We start from the raw sequence: 25,375 nt of genomic DNA on the forward strand, positions 1-25,375 counted from the left end.
AACCACCATGGCACACATTTACCTGTGTAACAAACCTGCACATCCTGCGCATGTACCCCAGAACTTTAAAATTTTTTTTAAAAAGTTACAAGTGGAGTGTGCTTGCCTCTCCTGCCTCCCCTTCCACTTGCCTCCTCCATCTCCTCTGCCTCCACTGTTCCTGAGACAGAAAGACCAATACCTTCTCTTCCTCCTCCTCAGCCTACTCAACGTGAGGATGCCAAGGATGAAGAATGTTATGACGATCCACTTCCACTTAATCAATAGTAAATATATTTTCTCTTTTTCATGATTTTCTTCATAACATTTTCTTTTCTGTAGCTTGCTGATTATAGTACTATAGTTCATAATGCATATAACATATAAAATATGTGTTAGTTAACAGCTTATATTATCAGTGAGGCATCCAGTTCATAGGAGGCCATTAGTAATTAAGTTTTAGGGGAGTTAAAAGTTATATGTGGATTTTCAACTGCACGGGGTTTCAGCACCTATAATGCCTGCAGTGGTCAAGGATCAATTGTATTCTATTTAAGAGATAACCAATATGTTTATTTTTTCAATATAGAAAATTTATGAGAAATGGCAAAAATGTGGCAGGAAAATGAATTTTGGACTAGCAAATGAATACCACCTTGAAAGTGTTTAGTTTTTGTTCTGAAGCTAACAGATTCAAAGAAAGTTTTAAAGAGGAGAGAGTGGATTGGTAAATCTGTACATAGATAAGCCTATATATAGATATTTCTATGCATAGAGATAGATAAACTCGTGTGTGTGTGTGTGTGTGTGTATTATCATTATGTTTTAGGAGCATAAGATGGTGGCCATGGGGGTGGATTGAATAGAGGAGAAATTATAGGTAGGGAGACTGGCCCATACAATAATTTTAGTGCAAGTTGAATAAGAATCTTACCCAAAGTATTAGGAAAATATTCTTTTCAAGAATATATTAAATTGGCTGGGTGTGGTGGCTCACACCTGTAATCCCAGCACGGTGGGTGGAGGCCAAGGTGGGTGGATAACCTGAGGTCAGGCATTCGAGACCACCCTGGCCAACCAACATGGCAAAACCCCATCTCTACTAAAAATACAAAACTTAGCCAGGCATGGTGATGGGGGCCTGTAATCCCAGCTACTCAGGAGGCTGAGGCAGGAGAATTGCTTGAACCTGGAAGGTGGAGGTTGCAGTGAGCTGAGATTGTGCCACTGCACTCCAGCCTCATTGACAGAGTGAGACTCTGTCTCAAAAAAATAAATAAATAAAAGAATATATTAAATAGATTATGCGAATACAGGATTCAAAGGATTTAGTTAGCTATTAGAAGTAAAGTGATGTGTACATATCCTCTGACTCCTGGCTTCTTAGATTAGGCACCTAGGTGGAAGATGATGCTATTAGCTAAGCTATAACCTGACCTGCCTTTTGTATTCTTTTCACTCCTGTGAGCTGTGGATAAATTAAAACTCGGTTTAGTCTGCGTGTCAGCTGATCTCTAACATCATTGCTGGTGTCCATCACTGTTTCATTTTCTATCAATGCCAAACCATATTCCATGCTGAAGACATGGAATATTGCTAATTTTAGAGTTTGAGGGGCCTATGCCTATACATTCCAGGCTATTTTCAGATTTTGTTTTCAAGTCAAGCCTTATTAAGTCAAACTTATGCCCATTGGTAAAGGCACCCACGCAACTTTTCTATAATGAGCACACATGGGTAACAGTTAACACCCGCCTTCCCTCTGGATTGCAAACACTGCCCATTAAACACAGAGACGGGGCTTACTAGGGGAGAAGGAGGTTGGGGTGAGTGTGGGTGGTGGTAATGAGTTTGACCACAGTCAAAGCCTGAGGAGTTCTAGGTGCCCAGTGGGCAGACACACTCCTGACCTGGCCTTCGGAAGAGGTCAGCAGGTGCCCCCCAGAAAGGGAGACATCATCTCAGGAGCAGGCTGGTATCCTGCTGTCCCACTGAGGAGCTGAGCATCCCTGCTAAGGGAAGCCTCCATTTGCAGGGTAGGTTGAGGGAAAGAAACTAAAGCAAGGGCAGCCAGTTTTTACAAGCAAGAGGACAGTGTACTTAGATGGAAGCTACCTCATGAATGTCAGGTGAAGAGGCAGAGCTAGCACTGATCATTCGGCATTCGCCTAACAAATATTTACAGATCACAGAACACAACAGATGACATCCTCACTATTATTGATTCATGCAGGGAAAGAGATATCAAAAAATATATGTAATTATACTTTTAAAGTATTTACTGCCTTATAATATTTAATAAATAGCTCACCTCTATTATCATTGCTTCTTGCTATTCCTTCTTCTCCTGATATCCAGGAGCTTGATCCTGTTGGATTTTCTCATTCTCCTTTTCAGCAAGGATTTCACCATGTTGGCTAGACTGGTCTCAAACTCTTGGCCTCAAGAGATCCACCTGCCTCAGCCTCCCAAAGTGCTGGGATTACAGGCATGAGCCACCACTCCTGGCCCCCAAAGAATTTTATTTGTGTAGGCTTTATCAGCTCTATCTATTGATACTTATTATATTTGAAATCAAAACTGGGAAATTTTAAAAATAATTCATTTAAAAATAACAAAAATAAGCTATTACGGTAGCCTTGCCTTCTTCGTGGGGGATCTGTTTCAACACCCCCAGTGGATGCCTGAAACCAAGGAAAATGCAGAACCCGATAGCTGTCAGTCTTAACACGTTTCCCTTTGTGTCTTCCACATACAAATTTAATGACTTTTTCACCTTAACTAAGCCCCTAGCACTCACTGTGGCCATAACTTCTGCAGTTTGAGATGTGACAGTAAAGCCAGTACAATTTTTTTCTTCATTGAAATTTCATGGATAGAAGATTCATTCTTACTGCAGATCTTAGCAACCTCAGCATCTATTTTTTTTCTTAGTAAGTTGGAAACTTTGGCTTTTGCTTAAAGGAAGAAATTTATAGCTTTCTCTTTGGCATATCCAAATTGCCAGCATCACCACTCTTGTCCTTTGGGGCCATTATGAAGTAAAATAATGGTTTCTTGCACACAAATACTGCAATAGTCAGACGGTGTATCTGATCACTGAAACAGCTGAGTGACCAGAGCGTGCCTGGCAGAGACAAACATGGACCCATTGGACAAAGTAAGGATTCACATCCTGGGCAAGACAGAGTGGTACAGCAAGGATTTCATTACACCACTTAGAACAGTGCACAATTTAACACTCAGAAATTGTTTATTTCTGGAATTTTCCATTGACTATTTTCAGACAGTGATGGACCATTTCTGCAGGTAACTAAAACCTCCAAAAGCAAAACCAAGTTTAAGGGAGGAATACTGCACATGCTAACTGAAAGCACATATTTTGGTGGAAAAGTCACTCTATTTTTTAAAATCTCATGAGATGAATCACATCATTTCTCATTTTTGCAAACTGTTTTAATGTCTGGCTTAAAAAACAGGTAGATCCTCATGGCTGCACGTGCAGTCACTCTGCTACAGTATCACATGCCACAACCTCAAGAAAATCCACGTTGCCTCACAAGAGATAGCGAGTGAAAAAGGCAAATGACACTTAGTAGTTATTACAAAAAGAATACATCTGACTCCACCAGCCCTTTGGAGAGGGACTTGAGCACCCCCAGAGCCCTTGGCCACACATAGAGGCCTGTGGCCCCAAGAACCTGCCTGCATGTGGCCAGCCCACGCTGACTGTGGACTGCTGGACTGTGCCTTCCAGAGCATTCTTCCATGGACCTTACCATTCTCAACAGTGGTAAAATCATGAATGTATATGTATTTTTCCTCTTATCATCTCTCAATGACTCATAGATAGGAGCATCTGGGGCATCCTCCACCACCCATGTGTGTCAGACCATCCTTGCATTGCTGTAAATAAATGCCTGAGGCTGGGCAATTTATAAACAAAAGAGGTTTACTGGCTCGCGATTCTGCAGGCTGTAGAAGCCTGGCATCAGCATCTGCTCAGCTTCTGGGGAAGCTTCAGGGAGCTTTTACTCATGAGAGAAGGTTAAGCAGGGTGGGTGCATCACATGGCCAGACCAGGAGCAAGAGAGAGAGTTGGGGAAGATGCTGCACACTTCTAAACAATCAGATCTCTTGAGAATTCACTCACTATCAGAAGACAGCACCCAACAAGAGGTATCTGTCCCCATGACCCAAAAACCTCCCACCAGGCCCCACCTCTACCACTGAGGATTAAATTTCAACATGAGATTCAGAGGGGACAACGTCCAAACTATATCAGCATGTAAACTAGAAAAAAAGGGCACATTTTAAAAAGTGCTAACCTTTTCAGAACAAATTATTCATTATGTCTCATCAATACTGCCACCATAAGTTAAGCTGAACTAAAAGGGTAGAAGAAATTGATTCTTTCTCTCTAATATTTGTACATGTCACAAGATAATTAGTTCCCCTAGCCAAGTCAGTCAAAAATTTAAAAATTATTTCTTGCATGTAATGTAATGCAGCTTACTTTGGTATTTTTTTCAGTTTTGTTTATTTTTTGAATTAAGAAATTTACGGATATCTAGGCCAGGCACGGTGGCTCACGCCTGTAATCCCAACACTTTGGGAGGCCAAGGCAGTAGATCACGAGGTCAGGAGATCGAGACCATCCTGGCTAACATGGTGAAACTCCATCTCTACTAAAAATACAAAAACAAAATTAGCTGGGCCTGGTGGTGGGCTCCTGCAGTACCAGCTACTCGGGAGGTTGAAGCGGGAGAATGGCATGAACCCGAGAGGTGGAGCTTGCAGTGAGCTGACATCACACCACCGCACTCCAGCCTGGGGCACAGAGCAAGACTCGGTCTCAAAACAACAACAACAACAATAAAAAAGACATTTATGGACATCTAAATTGTGCTATTTAATATATAACTTATGATCAATCCCAGTCACGTAAGAATACTCTTGGGAAGCATGTATTGATTTTAAGCTGTGTTGGAGACCTAGAAATATATTGGGGGGAATAACTTGAGCTGAACAAGAGAAATATGAGACAATCTAGTACTACTTTTAAAAAACTATGTGAGGTTTTTGAAAAAAAAATTAGTCCAAAGTTTCTACTTTGTATTCATGCTTCTGATATCTCTTAAATTAGCGTCATTATTATCCATTAGTTTCTATAACTAAAGCTATTTTATACCAGTTCTGTCATTGACTGAAAACAATTTAAATTGCTGTAGGATTTAGGCTTCTGAAATGGAATGGTGTTTTCAACTCTGCTGTAATTTTGCGTCAGTACGGGCTGCTTCACCTTAGAGTGATTAGAGTTTTGTGAGAGATGTATAACAAATTGCAGGGCTAATCAAGAGAAAATTACCCAGCAGTCGAGGTGGGTTTTAATTAATTATATTGCTAGCTTGTTAGGGAGAGGTCTTTGAAAAGGTAATCAAAGAAACATCACATATGGGCTGTTTGTTCTCTTAGCACTATATTTAAAATGGAAAATTCTCGACTACTCTTCAGTCCATCTTCAAAGCCGCTCAAGGTCTTGGAGTGGAGTTAGGTGTCCTTCTGGTAACTTTCTGATTTGTCTCCCTTCTCCCTGTGTGGAAATAAACAAAAACCACTGAAATAAGAACAAACGAAGGGTGTTTGTTCAGAGCTTGCCATAGCAAGGGAGTTGGCCACCATCACCTGTGTTGGCAGAGACTCAAAGGCAGGCAGAGGAGTGGGAAAGCTTCTTGGTGGCAAGAGGGGAGGGAAGGCTCCAGGCGTGCCCTGATTGGAGGCTGTTGGTGTGGAGGAGCTGGAAGTGACTAACTAGAAACAGGGCCTCCTGTGTGATTGGTTAGGGGGGTATGTTTGGCTTACTCTGTTGCCTGAAAAATATACAAGGCATTAAGAGCAGGCACCTGTTCCATTATTAACATCTATATCCACAAATTCTAGAACTGAACTCCTCTTTAAAGGAGGGTGACAGAAAGCACTTGCACATGGTGGGGGCGCGGTGGCACACACCTGTAATCCCAGCACTTTGGGAGGCTGAGGCACATGGATTACTTGAGGTCAGGAGTTCAAGACCAGCCTGGCCAACACGGCGAAACCCCATCTCTACTAAAAATACAAAAATTAGCTGGGTGTGGTGGTGCATGTGTGCCTATAATCCCAGCTACTTGGGATGCTGAGGCAGGAGAATCACTTGAACCCAGGAGGTGGGAGGTTGCAGTGAGCCAAGATCGCACCACTGCTCTCCAGCCTGGGTGACAGAGCAAGACTCTGTCTCAGAAAGAAAAAAAAAGAAAGAAAAGTAAAGAAAAAAAAACACTCCTCTTTATGGCAAAACACTAACCACAAAGTGCAAAGGAGCAATGAAAGTAGAAAATCACCAGCTTTGCAGGTGGAACCATAAATGGTGGCTAAAACTAGCAGTGACTGTTTCTCACTTTCTGTTCCTCTTTGAGACAGCCTCCAAGTATGTCCACATACATTACCTTTTAATTTGAAAGGAATGACTAATAACTTCACAGTGGGGAAAACTGGTAGGTACCACCTTAACCAAGTAACCAGTTAACCTCACCCAGGACTGGAACAAATAAACATAATGGGCCTTTTGCAAAGTATGCCCTGAAAGGAACATAACACTCTGTGGCCTTCCTGGTGAAAAAGATAAAGATACAGGACAAAAAGCATAACCTAAATTTAATCTAACTCTGATCGTGGGGGAAACAACAGATGAGCCCAAATTGAGGAACATTTAACAAAACAAATAGTTTGAATTCTGCAAAAATGTTAATATCATGTAACCAGTACACAGAGGAACTGTTTCGGATTAAATAGGCTAAAGAAACATAACCACTAACTAGAACACATGATTCTGGATTGGATCTTGAATGGAATGTGGGGTTTCTTGTTTGTTTTTTGCTTAAAGGACATTAGTTGGATAATTAGTGAAATTTTAATAAACTCCGAGATTAGATAATAGTATTATTATCTATTTCCCTAATTATGCTATTTCCCTAATTATGATAACTGCACTCTTGTTACATAAGACAGTGTTCCTGTTCTTAGGAAACACAAAATGAAGTATTTAGGGTTAAAGAGATATGTTGTATGTTACTTGCTTTATGACAGTTCAGGAGGAAACATAAAACAGTTGAGGAATGATAAAGCAAACACAGTAAAGTGGTGATATTTGGGAAATACGGACAACTGGTATTATTTGTCTACGGACAACTGGTATTATTATTTTTTTCTGTAAATCAGAAAGTATTTCAAAATAAAAAGTTAAATGTGAAAGAAATTAAAATAAAACCTGTTATGAGGATTAAATGAGTTAATGCTTACAAAGGATTTAGAACATAGACCTTAAAATATTAATGATTAGATGTAATTATTATTACCATAGAATTAAGAAGTGGCAAGGCTACCTCTACCTGGCCTATACACCCTTATCCTTAATTCCCTCATCCCTGCACTTCATCACTCAGAGTTTGGAGAAATCCAATGAGACAATGGATAGAAAAGTCTTTACATAAACTGTGAAGTGCTGTGGTTTGGTGAATGTCTGTAAGCTTGGATATGAACTCAGATTCTTGGGTGCAGCTACCTGATGATCTTTGTCTCTATTGCTGATGAGGTTCTTTGGAATCAGAAAGTTCAAATAACATCACTAAAGGGACAAAGTCAGGACCAAAACCCAGAGATCCCAACTTTCAGTTCTGTCTTTTTAATATTGGATAGTGGGCTGCAAGGAGAAGTTTAGGAAAGGATAGTTTCTTTCACATACTGACACGTTTTTCTATTGCTCTGTCTGGTAGAGCTCATTGCCAGCTGAGGTCAGGTTGTGGCCCCAGGACCCTGCCTCTGAGGCCAGCCTCTATTTCCTGGAGGGCAGCCCACAGACTAGCGCTGGTGTCAGCAAGCCTAAGGGTAACCAATTGCATTTTGGTGTTATTGTTCCTACTGCAGATACTGAAAATGGCATCATTCCTATATCTGATGCTAAAAAATAATGTTTTTCTCTCTACCTACCTGAAAACATTGACAGAAAGGTAGAAGAAGCTCCTGCTGGCTGAGGATTTGGGCCCCTACACATATGCAAATACCTGAAGCATTTTTTTTCTAATGGTGGTCTATTTCCTTATGAACATTTCCAAAGACAAAAGGAACTACTTTTTAAAAAAAATCTATGGGTTGGCTAGGAAACAAACGTTTCTACCTAATCTTGTCAGTGGATAATGGGTTCCAAAAAGCAAGAATCTGAAATTCCTTTTTTTTTTTTTTTATACTGTCGGCCACATGAAAATTCGTTTCACTGATTAAATAGGAGGAGCCCAGATATAGAAGATTTTCCTTTCTGAGGTACTAATTTCTCAAGCAAGGGAAGAAATCAATGTGTTTTTGCAACGCTACAGATGGAAAATCTCAGGTAAATCAGAAAACAAAGGCATCTTGTTTAGAGAAAGTGGTCCTGAAAGTTTCTATTGGTGAGTTTTCTCATCTGTAAAATAATCTATAGTTTTATTGTGAAATTTGAGTGGCATAATGAATGGGAGAAAAATATATTTATATAAACAATAGGTACGTGAAATAAAATAGCCCAGATTCACCAGTGGTGGAGTTAGAAAATATTTACTCTTCATGCCTGCCCCACCTGAATGCCGCTCAGCTGAGTAACTGAGCTTCCTGATTTGGTTGATTGTTCATGATGTGCTTCAAGTTCCTGAAACAGGAAGGAATTGTCCCTGTGAAAGCTTAGCTGGTTAGTTAACACAGGGTGAGAAAAGAATTGAGGAACACTGAATTTAAAAAAAAAAAAGAAAGGAAATTCATATTATTATGAGCAAATGGATAACAGCAAGTGGATTTCTGAATGCTGCCTATCTGTAGGAATAAGTTTATTGTGTTTTGTTGTTATTGATGATTTTTTAAGGAAAATAATATTATAGTGCCAGAGGAACTCAGGAATTCCTCATGACTCTATAGACCAATAAAATAATTAAATAATCTGCTTCTTGTGTCTCTGAGTAATTAAACTAAAGGGTGCCAAAATATTTTATTTACCATTACACTTTGACAGAAGCAATCATCAGCATATAGCTTCCTGTATATAAACTGGCTTTGTGGTTTCTGTGGGAAGCAATAGATGCAAGTCGGTTTAGTGACTGTGTATTTACTACCTGGATCATAAGTAATGAACTCAATCCACTTAAAGTTTTACAACAGTAATTTGCATATTTGCCTTAAGATGGTAGTTTTTCTACTTCTATAAAGTTGACTGTTATTTGGACACTTTTATTTAACTCATTAAAATTTCTTTAAGATATCAATTTCGGCAGCATTTATGCAGAAAGGACAGCAAATGTATAAAATACATATACACTATAAAAAGTGTAAAACTTTTTCTGTCTCAAGGTAAAGTGTTTTAATAATGGCCACTGTCATTTATTAATTACTACAATTTATTAGGTATAACATGTCAGGCACTGGGGGAGATGCTTTTAACACATACTCTCTACTTACAACAAACCTTGAAGATAGGTACTTTTTTTTTTTTTTTTTTTTGAGAGGGAGTCTCTCTCTGTCGCCCAGGCTGGAGTGCAGTGGCACCAGCTTGGCTCACTGCAACCTCTGCCTCCCGGCTTCAAGTGATTCTCATGCCTCAGCCTCTCGAGTAGCTGGGACTACTGGCGGGTGCTACCACGCCCGGTTCATTTTTGTATTTTTAGTAGAGACAGGTTTCAACATTATGGCCAGGCTGGTCTTGAACTCCTGACCTCGTGATCCGCCCGCCTCGGCCTCCCAAAGTACTGGGATTACAGGAGTGAGACACCGCGCCAGGCTGAAAGTAGGTACTATTACATCCATTATATAGAAGAGAAACAGAAGCCCACAGACTTTGCAACCCCCTCTGCGCCCCTCTACTATTAAGAGGGTGAGTCTTTCTGCAGTATTTCCTTTCTCTATCCCCACCAGCTATGGGTCTCTATCAAGTTGTTTGTTTCTGTTTTGTTTTGGTCACTTTTAACCACACTGTATGTATTTCACATTTATAAAATATAATTTTTCTTTTTTAAAAAAATATCTGTGTAACACATTGTTCATTCAGGCAGTTCCGCAGAATTCCATGTGTCAGACATAATTAATACAATTGGGGAAATACTGAGTAAGCGTTTTCGGCCCACACTTTTGTTTGAACACAGTGCATTATACCCACTCGATTTTAGTTTAATTCCTGTGCTGTTTTACATTTCTGTAAACTCTTTGAGGGAGTTCTGGGCGCCCACTGTCTAGCTCAGAGTTCCAGTCTAAGGTAGGCACCAATGAATGCTGAATGAATTGGGTAGCCAGTTAATTGCTTTTTCCCCCCTAAAAAAAGTCTAAATTACTTAAATAAACGTACGCACTTGTGGATTTTTAAATAATACATTTAATGGAAGATCTCTGTCTCCAAAACGTGTGTCCTTCTAGCGATTTAGGGTGTGGGGTGGGGTGAGGGGTGACTAACCAGTCCCCCTGAGATGGGCCCAACCTTAGCAATATTATCCATCTACCTGGGATTCCCCTGCACCTGAACAGCTTCTTGGGTCCGCGAGAGAACCAGCGGGGTGGGGCACCCAGTGCCAGGAGCGCGCGCGGAGAGCCACGGTGAAGTTCAGAGGAGAGTATTTACCAGCAAACAAAGAGCGGCGCGGTTCGGGTTCCTAGGACCAGCTGCCGCCGCCGCGAGAAAAAGCAAGGGCCGCGGTGACAAGTGGACATTCCGCACGCGACCAGACGGACACTCGATCTGCACCTCCCCGCGGCCCCGCCCGCAGGCTCCAGCTGCCCAGCCTGCAGCTGCCCACTGGCTCCCGAGGCTGCTTCACCACGTGTCCCGCCGGCTTCTACCCCAAGAACTTTCCGTCCCTCTTGGGGTTGGGGACCGGCAGTGGGGAGGGGCGGGCAGGTGAGGGTCTCCAGGGAGCACCGTCACCGGACTTGGCGAGCTACCCTTCCCAAATGGAAGGTGGCCCGCTCCCAAGTCCATCCCAGATCCTTAGAGAAGCTCTGGAAGCGTGGGCCAGGCGGCAGCGCGAAGCCTGGCTGAGCGAGAGGAACAAAGGGAGCGAGCGAGCCGGGGAGGATGCTGCGCTCCCCTGCGCCCCACCCAGCCGGCTGCCAGGCGCTGCCAGGCACTGCCAGGCGCGCAGGTAGCCCGGCCTTCGGCGCTGGCGGGGGGAGGTGTTGGAGAGGGTACACAAAGACTCACTTCCGCCGGGGCAGGCGCCCGGACTCCCTCCCCGCCGCCCACAGCCTGTGCGCATTCCTGCATCCCTGCCGCCGCCCGGGACCCGAGTGCCCCGGGGGTGTCCAGGCACCGTGCCAGGCGGGTACTGTGCAGGTAACCTTCGGAAGAACTAGGGCTGGATGGAGGCGGCGGCCGGGGAGAAACACGCCTTTTTAGGCAGCCGTGTTGCCCCGCACCGCCCCACGCAGCCCAAGTCTGCAATCACTCTCCGCGAGAAGCAGAGATCCGCGCGCAGCCAGGGAGCGCCCCGCCTGCGCTCGCCGGCGGGCCGCGCTGCCGGGCCGGGGGCGCGGGGAGGGGGCAGCCCAACTTCCCAGTGCCCGGCTCCCGCCAGCTAGGTGAGCCTGGAGAGGGGAGGATGAAAGGGATGGCGGAGAGGGAGGGGGCTCTGGGGCGAGCGGAGCGGGCGAGCGGAGCTCGGGGGCGGGGCGCAGCGCAGCCTCGGTGCGGGGGCCGGGAGCCGCCGCCTCTCCCCGGGGCTCTGGGCCGCGGTTCCTCTAGCCGCGGGAGCCGCCGCCGCGCTGCCCGAAACAATGAGGCGTGCGGCACGGGGCTGAGCGTAGCCTCCCGCCGGCTTTGAGGCCGAGCCACCCGCTGTGCCCTGCCGCCCGCGCTTGCAGCCGTCGCCGGCGCGGAGCAGCGCTGGCCTCGGAGAGGTGATTCGGCAGGCCGCCCGGGACGGGAGCGCGGGGCAGCTCCGAGACCCCACGGTGGCAGCTCCGAGACTCCACGGTGGCAGGAGGAGGACTCGAGCCTGCGGCAGGACGACTCCCGCCGCGCACTCGCCTTCTGCAGCCCCCAAGTTCCGCGGCGTGAGTCGGGAGACCCCGGCCAGGGTCCCAGCTCTAGCGGGCGTCAGTGTGAGTGTGGGAGCGCGTAGCGCGCGCACCCGAGCGGCTGCCGGGGAATAAAATGTGACACGCACGCCTCGGACTCCAGTGCCGCGCTGCCAGGGGGAGCGCCGAGCACCACGGTGTCGTGCGCTTCGAGGCGCAGCGTGGGGAGAAGGCTGGTAAGGGAGGGCACTGGGTAAGGGTGGGCGACGCCTTCCTTGGTGGCGCTGCAGCCTCCGCGCTGCTGTGCGCGGAGATACACTACGTGTTTGGGGCCAGACCCGTGTGTGGGGAATGTTGAAGGTGGTTTGGGGAAAAGCAGGAAATTCTGGAGAAGCGAACGGGAGGACGGCTTGCGCTTTGGGGACGGGCGGATACAGTTGTGCCCCTGTGGCTCAGTAACGGTGATCTTTTATTTTGGCTCTTTTGGCTCTGGAAGGGAGTGAAGATTTTTGTCTTTCTTCAGCCAACTCCCGTACAAAACTACACTTCTTAAAGGTTAAAGTGTGTTCTGTTGATTTCTGGTTCTCTGTAGCTATAATGTTTGGGGTAGTAGGGATCTTTAGAATCCGAGTGTTAATTCTTATGTAGTTGGCAGGCGGCAAACTCCGCTTTTGGGTTTACTTTCCGCGGTGTCCGGAGTGGATATTTGATGCATTCTTTTGAGTAGGGAGTGTGACGTCCATCTCATTCGGATTTGCCGGTTCTGTGTTGGGGGACTGAGTGAAGTTAAACTCAATGGCTCCCGCAAGTGCTGCCTTCCAAAGAGCTGAATAGCTGTGTTTGGAGAAGCTGTGCTTTCCAGGAATTTAAATGAGACTTTTTGTGATTGCCTTCCAGGTCTCTCCTCCTAGTACCATATTTGTTTTGTCAGGCTGAACTTTCAAAGCTGTTTTGTAATCTGAGAAGCACTTTTGGGGGGAAAGTAATGCTTGGCTGGATTTTTGTGAACTTATTTTTATTGGACGTGCGAAAAATTTGACGAGAGGCAAACCATATTTGGTTGAAATCATTGTCTTTTGTACCACTGCCGTTCTGACCATAAAGGGGCATGCTGGCCCTCCTCGCCGCGGACTGTCTGCTTAGGTGAGGGGGTCTTTGGTGGGCTGGCAGCACACTTGAAAAACCCCATGCTGGTTACTTTGATGCTTCCATTTTTTGAAATTCTGACCAACATTTTTTGCCAACTTGAAATATAATTTATGACTAAGGAAGAATTCCAATAAAGTGAAGTGCTATATATATGATGTATATGTATATACATACACATATTATGTATATATGTGTGTATATCTATATATATATATGCTGCAAAGTTAGGGTTAAAACTTCTTTTAAAAGGAAAAATGATGTGTGGCCTTGAACCTGTTTTCACCCACTCCCCTTGCCCCATTATTTTTCTGGAGCTGACAACCAAAATTTTTATAGCACTTGAGGAATTTTGTACTCATGCCTTAAAAGAAACTGTTGGCAAAGGTGAATGGATATTGTGCTCAAAACTAATGAAACTCTAAAATAATAGGTGAAGTGCTTTGAATTTTACTGCAAAGTTAAAAAGGCACTGTATCCAGTTCTTACTGTAATAGATACAAATGGTAACATCTTACCTTTTTGCTTGGTGCTGTGAAAGCTTCTGGAGTTTTGAGTTAAATCTCTTGTAGAGATTGTGATAGGAGTCACTGCTTTATATGGAGTACTGAGCTCCACAGTTTAGAGAGGCTTTGGATGGATACTACTGGAAAGAGTGAGGTCAGAGCAAGGACCAACATTTGGTGAGTTTGCTATGTGGTGCACACGATCTAGGAAGAAAGGATACAAAATTCAGGATATTTAGACTACAGGATTCAAAGTTGAGACAATTTAACATTTGAAAACACATGAATGATTTATCATGCAGAAGAGGGCAATTATCTGTGTTGAGTTTCTGATGAGGATAATTAAGAGGGAAAAGGTTTACTCTGGGGTGAAGACATAAGTTGAGTCTAGGGAGTTGTGGCCAATCCAGCCAGCAAAGATTGGTTAAATAGTGAAGGGACTGCTGAAAAAATTCCTGTACCTGCTTGTTTCTGGAGGTTCCAACCCGCCACCCCCGAGTTTCTCCTCTTTCTGAGATGATTTCAGTGTGTGAGGCTGTGGTCTATTGCTTATACCGATACTGACTGAAATTTTACCCTCCAGGTTTAGAATTTATCCAAGCATTTCTCAAGTGATTAAATCTTTCCTGAAATGACAAACTCATTTCTAGGCTTCTGCCACTCCTGCTTAGGTAAATAAATGATAGGTTCCTTTCCAAAAACTTGGAAATATTTGTCCTCTGGGAAGCTCTTAATTAGTTTGCAGATTGCTGCCTCATTGGTGAGACTTTGAATAAAAATATCTTATGCATGATAATAAGGACAGTCTTTGTTGCTGCATTTGCTCTTTAAATGTATTGTGTTATTCCTGATTGATTGAGTTTTTTCTTTTCCTGGATTTTCTGTAATATGATCTTAAAATTTAATTACTTAAATTAAATTAACTACTTAATTCAGCATGCGTAAGTGTCTAAGGGAATCAGATAGTACCCTCATGGCAGGTGTATGTTAAGCTTTGATTTTCTAAGCATTGAAATCTGAAATCTCATCCCTGAAAAAAAAATGGGATGAAATTCCCAAATGACTATAAAAGTAATAATTGCATATAATTATATACTAATTTTGGAAAGTGGAAGGGAAACACTTCTCTTTCCAAATTTTGGAAAGTGGAAGGGAAACACAGGTGCATATTTGCACAGAAATTTTCAATGTTCTTACACTAATTGTTGATATCAATGCCAAAGACTGAATGGGCTGTAGATGACCAGCCACTGTTAGTGGATTACCACATTTTCAGTTTAATATACCTACCATTTTTCTGAAAGCTCTCCTTCCAACTTTTGAGAAATTTGTTTCTAAATGTTATTAAGTACACAATACAAAGACATCAGTGTTAGAGAAACACGGATTTATTATGCCCCTTCCAAAAATTGAAATTTACTCTTGCTTGGTCCCAGCCACCTCCCACCCCTCCCATTGAATTGACAGGGGAACAGTTGCAATTCAAAATACTTGGAATCTACCTAGTCCACAGGTGAAATAACATTTAAAGGGGGTGAAGTATGACCTGGGCAGTCCTAAGGCTTTTCAGGAGTTGGTGATCTGGTCCAGTCCCAGCATTGGTCCTAGCCCTGGTGAAAGCAGGGTCCCAGCACTTGTGGGACTATTATCTTCACTTTGCCACCTGCAGGTTCCTGATTATCCCACAGTACCCAGCGCCACTGGTTGGTTGGGGGAATTGTTCTGTGCATGGAAATGACATCAGAGGCATGCTGCCCACTGTGGGGGACTTCTAGCTGGACAGAACTGTTCTGTGCCGTCCTGGCTTCTGCTGCCCTCTGTGGTCTTGTCTAGGGAAGAAGACCGAATTGAAGGCATGCAGTGGCTTTACAAAGCTAGAAGCATGTGAAGGCTAGGTTTGTAGTTTTGCACTGGACTTTCTTAGAGAGCCAAGGAAAGCTGTTGGCCAGTGCTCCTGCAGCGACCAGCAGTGGGGAAAAACAGCCTTATCAGAGCTCAGTTTCCAGGGCTGGAAAAGGAAGGCTTACATTAAATCCTTTCCAACATGTCTTCTGGTGTGAGATTCCACAAAATTGATAATTGTAAGTTGTGGCATACTTAAAAGCTAATTCCTGTGCAGCCCCAGGAGATAGTAGTAATTCAAAGAATAATAATAGTAACTAATTTGCACTTATGATGTACCACATCCTGCCATTTGCTTTGCACAGATTATCAAAGTGTACTTTAGCCACAATCCTGGGAGGTATCATTGTGCCCATTTTACAGGCGAGAAGACTGAACCTCAGAAAGGTAAAGTGCCTTGGCAGAGCTGGGATTTGAACCTGTGTCTGGGTGTCCAAAGCCCATGCTATTAGACTGAGATCCACTCAACAAAGGAAAACAAGAATGACAACTCCTGTCATTGTGTGGGGCCGGAGACCAACTAAGACTATAAGTTTTCATATCCTCAAACCAGGCTGAGCCTGCTGGATGGGGAAGATTGTATGCGATGGAAGAGGATGTCAGGGAGCCCATGTATACAGAAAGCATGTGTTCATCAGAACCTGGAAGCAGAGAAAGGTTTAAGCTGCAACTTAAAAATGGGCTATGAAATGTGGAATATCCAGGCAGTCAATATTAGAATGAAATTTGGGCTGATATGAAGCATATCATATCAAATGAAATTTCCAAGGAAAAATTTAGGCTAAGATTCAAGAAAATGATCCATGTGCTTTGAGTTACTGGGTTGGTAAGGATAGCAAGTTCAAAAAGTAGTCTCCTGGGACATTTAGAAATACATTGGCTAAAGCATTAGATAATACACTGTAAAGAAAAATTCTGCAGTATCTTGATGATAAGTCTTTGTTTTCAGAAGTTTATAATTCACACATTAAGTTCTACTCTGGGCTGCTTCTACTGTTTGAGCCCGAGAGAAAAATGCTTTATTAAATTTAAAACAATTGGTTTTCCATGTTCAAATTATACAAATTTTTCAAGTAGAGGTTCTTGCATGTTGGTAATTGTGGTTTCCAAAATGACTTAGCTTTAAATTAAATATGGGAAAGGGTAAGTCTCTTAGATAATCCAATAGCTTTCATTATTCAGAAGTAAAATGTAAAAGTAGCTTCTTTGAAAGAGTAATGATGACTTTTCTGAAATGTAAGTATATTGCTATGTGCCAAAAACCCATAATTGTGCCACTGACCTCAAATGGGTAGAAAAAAGTACAGTTAATATGGGATTTGTTTTCTAAATGATAGAGCTAACCCAGTTACAAGATGGAACTGTACATATAGGATTAAATGAATGGATTTGTTTTTACTGTTAGAAGAGGGATCTTGCTATGTAAATTATATTTTAAAATTAGGGAAACTATACCCCATTAGAAATCTCTGTATGGGCCTGGTGCAGTGCCTATAATCCCAACACTTTGGGAGGCTGATGTAGGCGATTGCTTGAGCCCAGGAGTTTAAGACTAGCCTGGGCAACATAGCAAGGCCCGCATATCTACAAAAAATTTTTTAAAAATTAGCTGGGTGTGAGGGCGTGCACCTGTAGTCCCAGCTACTCAGGAGGCTGAGTTGGGAGAATCACCTGAGCCCTGGAGTTTGAGGCTGCAGTGAGCCATGATCACTCCATTGCACTCCAGCCTGGGTGACAGAATGAGACCCTATCTCAGAAAATAAAGAAATAAATAAAAGAAATTTTCGTATGAAAAAGAGGAATGTCTTTCAAAAGAACACATGTGCACACATACACACACAGACACACACACTGGCAAGTAAGTACCAGAGGAATAAATTCCCGCATTATGTGTTGTTACATCAGCAATCAGGAGTGGGAACTTGAATTAGGATACTTCAGCATTAATTGTTGGGATTCATGGCTGTTGCCTAACAAAATCAGGACAAGAGCCTAGCCCTTCCGACTGAAGGAAGAACATTCTTTTTCCTATGTGGCTTATCTCTGGGAAAATTTTATCTTCCAAATTATATGGCTTGTGAGAAGCCAACAAAAATGTTTAAGGTTTAAACTTTCTCTTAGTTTATTATAAATAGGGTACATATGGAAAACATACTTACATGTGTACATATATGTGAGTGTGCATGTTTGTGTAAATGTTCTTTATGACGACAGCAGACATCATGCTCAACATGCAAGAACCTCTACTCCCTTGGTCCCTTTGGTGATATGCAGAATGCATTTGACTGTTGAGACTAACTTTTGCATTTGACTGTTGAGACTAACTTTTGAGATTGGCTTCTCAGGCAGGTCCCTCAGGGAACCTGGCCCCAGGTTGATGACTGGAATCCTACATATTGGTTAGCTGTTCTCTGTGATGACAGAGATGAACCACTTGAGATGTTTTAGGTCAGCCAGAAGTTTACCAAATACTATAGGTGATTCAATCTTTTTTTCTGGAGAGCAGGCGACTATTTGGAATTGCCCTGAATTATAGTGTCTTTTAATCACTATAGACGTAGGCAAAATAATTAAGACCATAAGCCTAAGAGTTATTTTAAAAGAAAACTGTATGCTCTAATTTCTAAGGTAAAGTTTAAATAATTTATGAATAAATGGGAAATAGACAAGTGTAATATGGTTTTCTTTTAAAAGTATGTCAATATATGTATAGCCATGTATATAATTGGTCTATAATTTCTGTTATATACATTATATACATTAGATATGTATAAATTGGTCTATAACTGTATAATTGGTCTATATATATAATAGTATGTAATTGGTCTATATAATTGGTCTATATGTATAATGGTATATAGTTGGTCTATATGTATATATAATAATATACAATTGGTCTATATAATAATATATAATTGATCTATAATGTATATAATTGGTCTATAATATGTAATTTCTATTATATGCATTAAATATGTATATGATTGGTCTATAATAGATATGTATATAATTGGTCTATAGTTTCTGTTGTTTAAAGGGCAGCTTACACCCTCTGAGTGACAGTGTAGTTAAAAAACATTCTTCTGCCTGATGTTCAAAATTAGTAGCTGGGAAAGTTGAACTAATTAAGTAATTGGCCTGACTCAATACTTGATATGTTAGAATAACATTCATGGGGTGCCTTTAAGTAGGTTATTTCATTAACTATTTGAGGTGGGAGAGTTTCCAAAGTTGGCTTGATAGTAGTAGGAAAGTGTCTGAAAGGTATGGCTTTAAAATAATGTGATTGCTTCCGTAAGTTAAATCTAAACATTTGTTACTTGCTTCACTCTACACTTTGCCCCACAGAGTTAAAACACGTCATCTGTATTATCACAGATAATACAGATGCAGAGGGTTAACTGCGGGTGCAGAGGGTTAACTGTGACTGGCGTACAGATTTGGTTTGGGAATTACTGTGTGCATTCAGCACCTAAGCAATAGCCACTGATTACATCATGCTGTATTATCATCATATCCTATTAATACCCTGTATATCACCATTGGATACATACACAGAAAAGGCAGGGTTAACTTTTTTTGTTTGGCATTTTTTCAGTATTGTCTCATGACTGTTAAGCACAGTATTCTATGTAGAACCAGAAGTCGGTGAAAGGAAAGCTTTAGACTGTATTACACAATGTGCCTCTTAAGGGGTAATGGAAGGACTCCTGGCCTAAGGTGTGTTTCTAGATGGTGTGTATCTATCCCAGTTATAATTTCGAAGCCCGTGAGTATAATCAAGTGCTTAATGTGCATGTCTTACAGGTAAAACTAAGCAAACCCATTTTACTCCATGTCGATCCCTGTCTTTCAATTGGCAAATTAGCTCAATCTTGTTCTTACCACACTGTGTTGAAAATGAGAGGTGGGTTTATGATGTAGAAATACGGTCATCTCTCAGTATCCTTAGGGGATTGGTTCCAGTATTCTCCATGGATACCCTAATCCATGGATGCTCAAGTCCCTGATATAAAATGGCATAGTATCTTTGCATAACCTAGGCAGATTCTCCTGTATATTTTAAATCAGTTGTTTCTAGGTTACTTATAGTACCTAATACAATGTAAATTCTATCTAAACAGTTGTGCTGATTTTGTTTTTTTTATTTCTGTTTGAGAGACAGGGGTCTTACTGTTCTCTCCAGGCTGGTCTTGAATTCCTGGACTCAAGCGATCCTCCTACCTTGGCCTCCAAAAATGCGGGGATTACAGGCACATGCCACCCGTCTCAGCCTGGTTTTTGTCTTTTACAATCAGGGTCTCACTCTGTTGCCTAGGCTGGAGTACAGTGGTGCCATCATGGCTCACCTCAGCGTCAACTTCTTGGGCTCAGACAATCCTCCCCGCTCAGCGTCCCGAGTAACTGGGATTACAGGTGTGCACCACCACACCTGGTTACTTTTTAAAATTTTTTGGAGAGACAGGGTCTCACTCTCTTGCCCAGGCTGGTCTTGAACCTCTGGTCTGTAGCGATCCTCCCGCCTCAACCCCCAAAGTGCTGGGACTACAGGCATGAGCCACTATGCCAGCCTATACTGTATTTTTATTGGTATTTTATTGTTGTATTCTTATTTATTTATTTGTTTTTCCAAATATTTTTGAGTCTTGGTGGGTGGCATCTGTGGATGTGGAACCTGCGGATGCAGAGGGTTAACTGTGACTGGCGTACAGATTTGGTTTGGGAATTACTGTGCGCATTCAGCACCTAAGCAATAGCCACTGAATTTTCAGGGTGGTGGGCACAACCTCCAGCCAGGCACCAGGGTGCAGCCCTTGAGGTCCCTGCTCAACCCAGACAGTAGGACCTTGGTCACAAGGCTGTTCCTTAGAACTGTTCCTCACTGAACTGAACGGCATACCCATATTGATTGGTTTGTTTCTCCTTTAAGTAACATTCAAGTTTGTGTGTGTGGAGAGGTTGTAGGAAACAGGATTGTAGGAAGGTGCTCACGCCTGTTTTTGTTTGTTTGTTTTATATATATATATATATGGTGGGTGGAAAATAAGGATTAATGAATGCAGTAAGGTATTTGAGCACTCTTGTTTATCTTGTGTAGGTGCCAAACAAATATTTTTATAGAGATGTGGTTAAGCCTCTTGGCATGTCCAACTGTGTACTTCAAAATAAAATTTTCTTCATTTGGTACTGACAGTCTCTAAGGCGGGGGAGAAATAGAGACTAAGTCACAGGCCCCATTGTTTATGATGGTAGAATGGGAGGTAGATACTAAATTTTACTAAAAGAAGCTCACAGGTGCTGCTGTGTTCAGACGCTTGGGTGAGTGACGTCATTGCACCCAACGAAGGTGTGGAGCTCACAGGCCTTCTATCGTGTGTATATACATATATATGTAATATTTTAATCCAGATTTACTTTCATGTGACATTGTCAGCTCCATGTAATCTCACATGTCAGATTTCATCAACTTCAGGTACAAAAGATTGAGGTGGAATATTGCCCCCAAACCACCTTCTGGGATTGAAGGTCTGCAAGAAGCCAACTTGGCTATATCCCCAGCTTGAAAATCACAGAAGGCCGTAAGAGGATTTCCTAAACTTTCTGAAGGTGGTATTGTAGTCAGTAACCACTGGCCCATGGGATGCATTCCCCTCATAGTCTTCAAACCAGAAATGTCAAATGAACATCTCTGCATGATGTCAAATGGAATTTGGGAGGAGAACAGGGTACAAAGAAACATGTCATCTTTACTTTCCCCCACCAACCACCTTTTTTCTCTCTAAATAGACTCTTTGGAGTCCTGAACGTTTCTCTTCCTCGTTTTCTGCCTCTCTAAGCACATGTCTTTCTCACCAATGTGCTGCTTCTGTCCACGTGTGGAGGGAGGAAGCTGTGGCGCCTGCTGCCTCCAAGGCACAGGTTTACTCTGGCGTTTATGCAGTTACTCTATCTGTCTTGTTTTCTTCAGCCATATACCTTAACCAGAAAATTGCTACATGAAAAAATTAATTATTAAATCTTTTGCCAGTGCCAACTTGCACAGAGCATGTGTATGGTTTGATGAATTTTCATAAACGGAATATACCTATATAACCAGCACATCAAGAAGCAATTCTTACCAGCACCCCAGAAGCCTCCTGATGCCCTCTTCTGGTCACTGTCCCCCAATGGGTACTCACTATTCTGATTTATATCAGAGTAGATTAGTTTTGTGTCACCTGCTCACCAGTTTATACTTAAAGTTTAAACAAAATAACTTTTAAACAATTTATCTTTTTTAGAAAAATAAGGTAAAGTTAACCAGGAATAAAGTATTGGTTGTGCTATTAAAATACAAAAGTTCAATATTTGTTCATCATTGAAACTTTCATGCTGTCTGAAGTTCATTTTGTCATAAAAACCCCAGGATTGTTATAACATAAGAGCCTAGTTTTGCCGTTTGTTCAGTACTATAGATCTTCCTTTGGTAGACTGTAACCAGAAGACCAAAAGTAAATTTTAAAATGTAGTACAAGCCAGTACATTTTACTCTAAATCTTGAAGATATATTTTAAAATATTCCAGTTTATTAAAAATAATGCTGGACATATAACATTTATATGAAAAAAACACTTTAAAAATGAAATTTGTGTACAGGCATGGTGACTTGCACTTTTAATCTCAGCTTCTCAGGAGGTTAAGGCAGGAGGATCTCTTGAGCCTAGAGGAGTTCAAGATTGCAGTGAGCTATGATCGCTCCAGTGCATTTCAGCCTGGGGACAGAACGAGACCTCATCTATTTACAAAAAAAGAAATCTACGAACTGAGTTCAATTTTATTTGGCATTTAACTTGTAGCCTCTGAATTGTGAATTTGGAAAAAATTTAACATTGCAAGTGGACATTGATATAGGACTCTTAGCCCAAGGAATCTCTCTTGTTTCTAGATGATATATTTCTATCCCAATTATAATATAGAAGCTTACTATATGGTCAGTTCTAGAAGCTTTTCTACATAACATAATTAGATTCTCTTAGGAGATGTTTTAAAGAACTAGCTCATCAGGAAAAGTTCATCAGGACATGGAAGATTAAAGTCATATAGATTCCTTGTAGTTTTGTTCTTACAGAGAAATTCTACATTGCAATTTGGAAATAATGAATGTAAATATAAAAACCCAGTCCAGGCCTGTCCCGTACCCCATCAGTTCCTGGTCTGTACTTGGAGTGTGCTGACCAGCTTTGAGAGATGTGTCCATGATACCAAAAACTAAAGTTCAAAGGAATATAAAGAAAAAGTAGAAAGGGCTGGGCGCAGTGGCTCACACCTATAATCCCAGCACTTTGGGAGGACAAAATGAGTGGATTGCCTGAGCTCAGGAGTTCAAGACCAGCCTGGGCAACATGGTGAAACCCCGTCTCTACCAAAAATACAAAAAAATAGCCAAGAGTGGTGGCACTCGCCTGTGGTCCCAGCTACTCTGGAGGCTGAGGTTGGGGGCATTGCTTGACCCTGGGAGGCGGAAGTTGCAGTGAGCTGAGATCACACCCTGCACTCCAGGCTGGATGACCAACAGAGTGGGACCCCATTTCAAAAAAAAAAAGAGAAATAAAAAAAGTAAAGTGATATCTTAAAATTTAGTAGAATGGAAGAGAATAAGAAATATAAATGTGATTTCAAAAGTGAAAAAGGAGAACAGGCGGCAAACTGCCTAATGAAAATCAGATGTGCTCATATTATATTGTATAAATTCAGAATTTTCTTAAAGCCAAAGAAGTTGGCTTAAATACAGAGCCAGATGCAAATGGTACCATTTGGTATGGAGCTGCATATTTGGCAGCCAAAGCTGACACAGCGTTAAGGTTCTAATGATTTGGTGTCTGTTTCCTGAAAAGGAAGCTGCCTCTGCTACCTGCTGCTGCAAATGCTGGCTTGTCTACAATGTGCCCTTGGGCATGCGCTATTTAAGTGGCTTCTAAATATGTGATTATGCTTCATGTGCTTCTCCACAGTCTCTGCCCTTATGGAAACAGTGACATTTACAGTTTCTAGAGGGTGAAGTGTTTCTTGGGCTTCAGCATCCCGTGTTTATCATACTCTTTAAGGAAAAAATTGAGTGGAAGCAGCGCACTGCTCATAGCTAACATAGCATGTTCTATTAGAATTCATTTTACAGATGTCTCCATACACTCTTGCCCCTCCTGCATACCCATCCCTTTGCCGCTTTGGCCAAGAGTCCTCCTTCCAAACCTTGAGCTCGATTGTGCTGCATTCTCTTCTCCTTAGATTCCCCAGTCATCCTCCATTGCATATGGAACACTGTCTGCCATTTTTAGAACATCATGTGCTTCCGGCTTGGATCCACGCTCATGGTCTCCACTTTCCTACTCCCCTCTTAGCCACAGCTACCTTCAGCATCTCTCCTTGACCTGGTTGTTATGGACTTGGTTCTTTCCCTCTCCTTCTGCCCGCCTCCCAACCCCTAACTTCCACCAACTCCCATTAACTTACCAGCAAGCCTTCCCTGACACACACACACCTAACATGATTTAATGGTGCCCACTTGCAGCACAGCATCATTTCTCTGTTGCTACACTTGCTACTCTGTTATAATTGACTTTGCTGCCTTCCCATCCCTGCTGAACTGTAAGTTCCTTATAGGCAGCCTCCAGAACTCCGTGTCCCAGCTATCGAGCATGTTGTGTGGTACTGAGCCCTGGAGGTTCTTCATAAATCTATGTTGAATGGATGGATCTAAGAGTCCTGTTAGACTGAAAGGATGGCTGTCCACTCCCTAAATGTGATTTCTAAAACAAAAGAGAGGAGGTTGGATTTTTTCCCTCTTTCTTCAAGTTGAATCGCCATGAATAGAGCTCCTCAAATTCTAGTGATCTATTTATAAACAGAACATTCTCTAAGGACAAGACACCATGGCCCAGATGGGCCATTCTGCACATACACTGTCTTATACTTTGGAGTTGCCACTAATCACTTTGGAGAAACACATTTACTAGCAATGTTAGGAAATCACTGCTAAACCATTCAACCTCATAATTTTTGTGCCACTTGTGAATCTCACAGAGAAAACCTGACATTCACATTTCTGTTGAAAATGATTAAAAATAAGGTTCAGCATCTTTGTTTCTTCCTTCAGCAAAGCATTTGGAACTAATGGACATGTGTAATCGGTAAATAATTAGTAAATATATTGGGTTGGATCTGTCCGTGGAGAATTTATGAAAGCACTTTGTCTTGGAATCATAAATGTTGTACACATCCTACAATTAGAACTACATACATTTTCAGCACCTGGTGTGATAATAAGGCCGTTCCAGAACGAATGGGCTCAGCAGTGTTTTGTTATTATGCTGCCCACCCAAGAATCATAAGAATCATGTATGAAATTTGAAAAAAGTACTTCTACACCAGGGGGAGTATACAGCGTCAGTTGTCCATGAAGAATTATAAATGCAGGGCTTTGATCTTGGGTTTAGCCCAACCCCATTGCAGATGGAAAAACTAACACACACCTTTAGCTTAAAGCCCAGGAAGCTGCTGTGCTGTCCCCTGCCTGTGTGTATCAGATGCATGGCCATGACCTCGTTCTGCCATTTCTCCCTGCAGGAGATGGTCACAGGGCTGGGGACATCTACGGAGAGAGATGAAGGGTTAGTGAGCATTTGGGGTCATTAGAGTTTATGTGGAACTTTGTATATTTTCAGAATTTCTTCCCAGACTCACATCCTTCTGAGTGAATGTTTTGTTTAGTTTTATTTTGTTTTTTGAAATTTTTCAGCTTCCCAAAG

The 25,375-nt window shown here is 42.2% G+C and overlaps 1 protein-coding gene across 2 annotated transcripts in view; it reads left to right on the forward strand.

Moving 5' to 3' along the window:
• Nucleotides 1–11,699: 11,699 nt before the first annotated feature.
• ST6GAL2 (ST6 beta-galactoside alpha-2,6-sialyltransferase 2) overlaps nucleotides 11,700–25,375 on the forward strand; it is an 84,892-nt gene continuing 71,216 nt past the window's right edge. The window contains exon 1 of one of the 2 annotated variants that reach the window (XM_032177149.2): nucleotides 11,700–12,072. The gene's annotated coding sequence lies outside the window, so the exon portion shown is untranslated. Of the gene's footprint in view, nucleotides 12,073–12,215; nucleotides 12,273–25,375 lie in introns of those variants that run through there. The other variant, XM_032177148.2, reaches the window with a different exon arrangement.

The sequence above is a fragment of the Hylobates moloch genome, unplaced genomic scaffold (genome assembly GCF_009828535.3).
Source record: "Hylobates moloch isolate HMO894 unplaced genomic scaffold, HMol_V3 SCAFFOLD_15, whole genome shotgun sequence".
Classification (NCBI taxonomy): Eukaryota; Metazoa; Chordata; class Mammalia; order Primates; family Hylobatidae; genus Hylobates; species Hylobates moloch.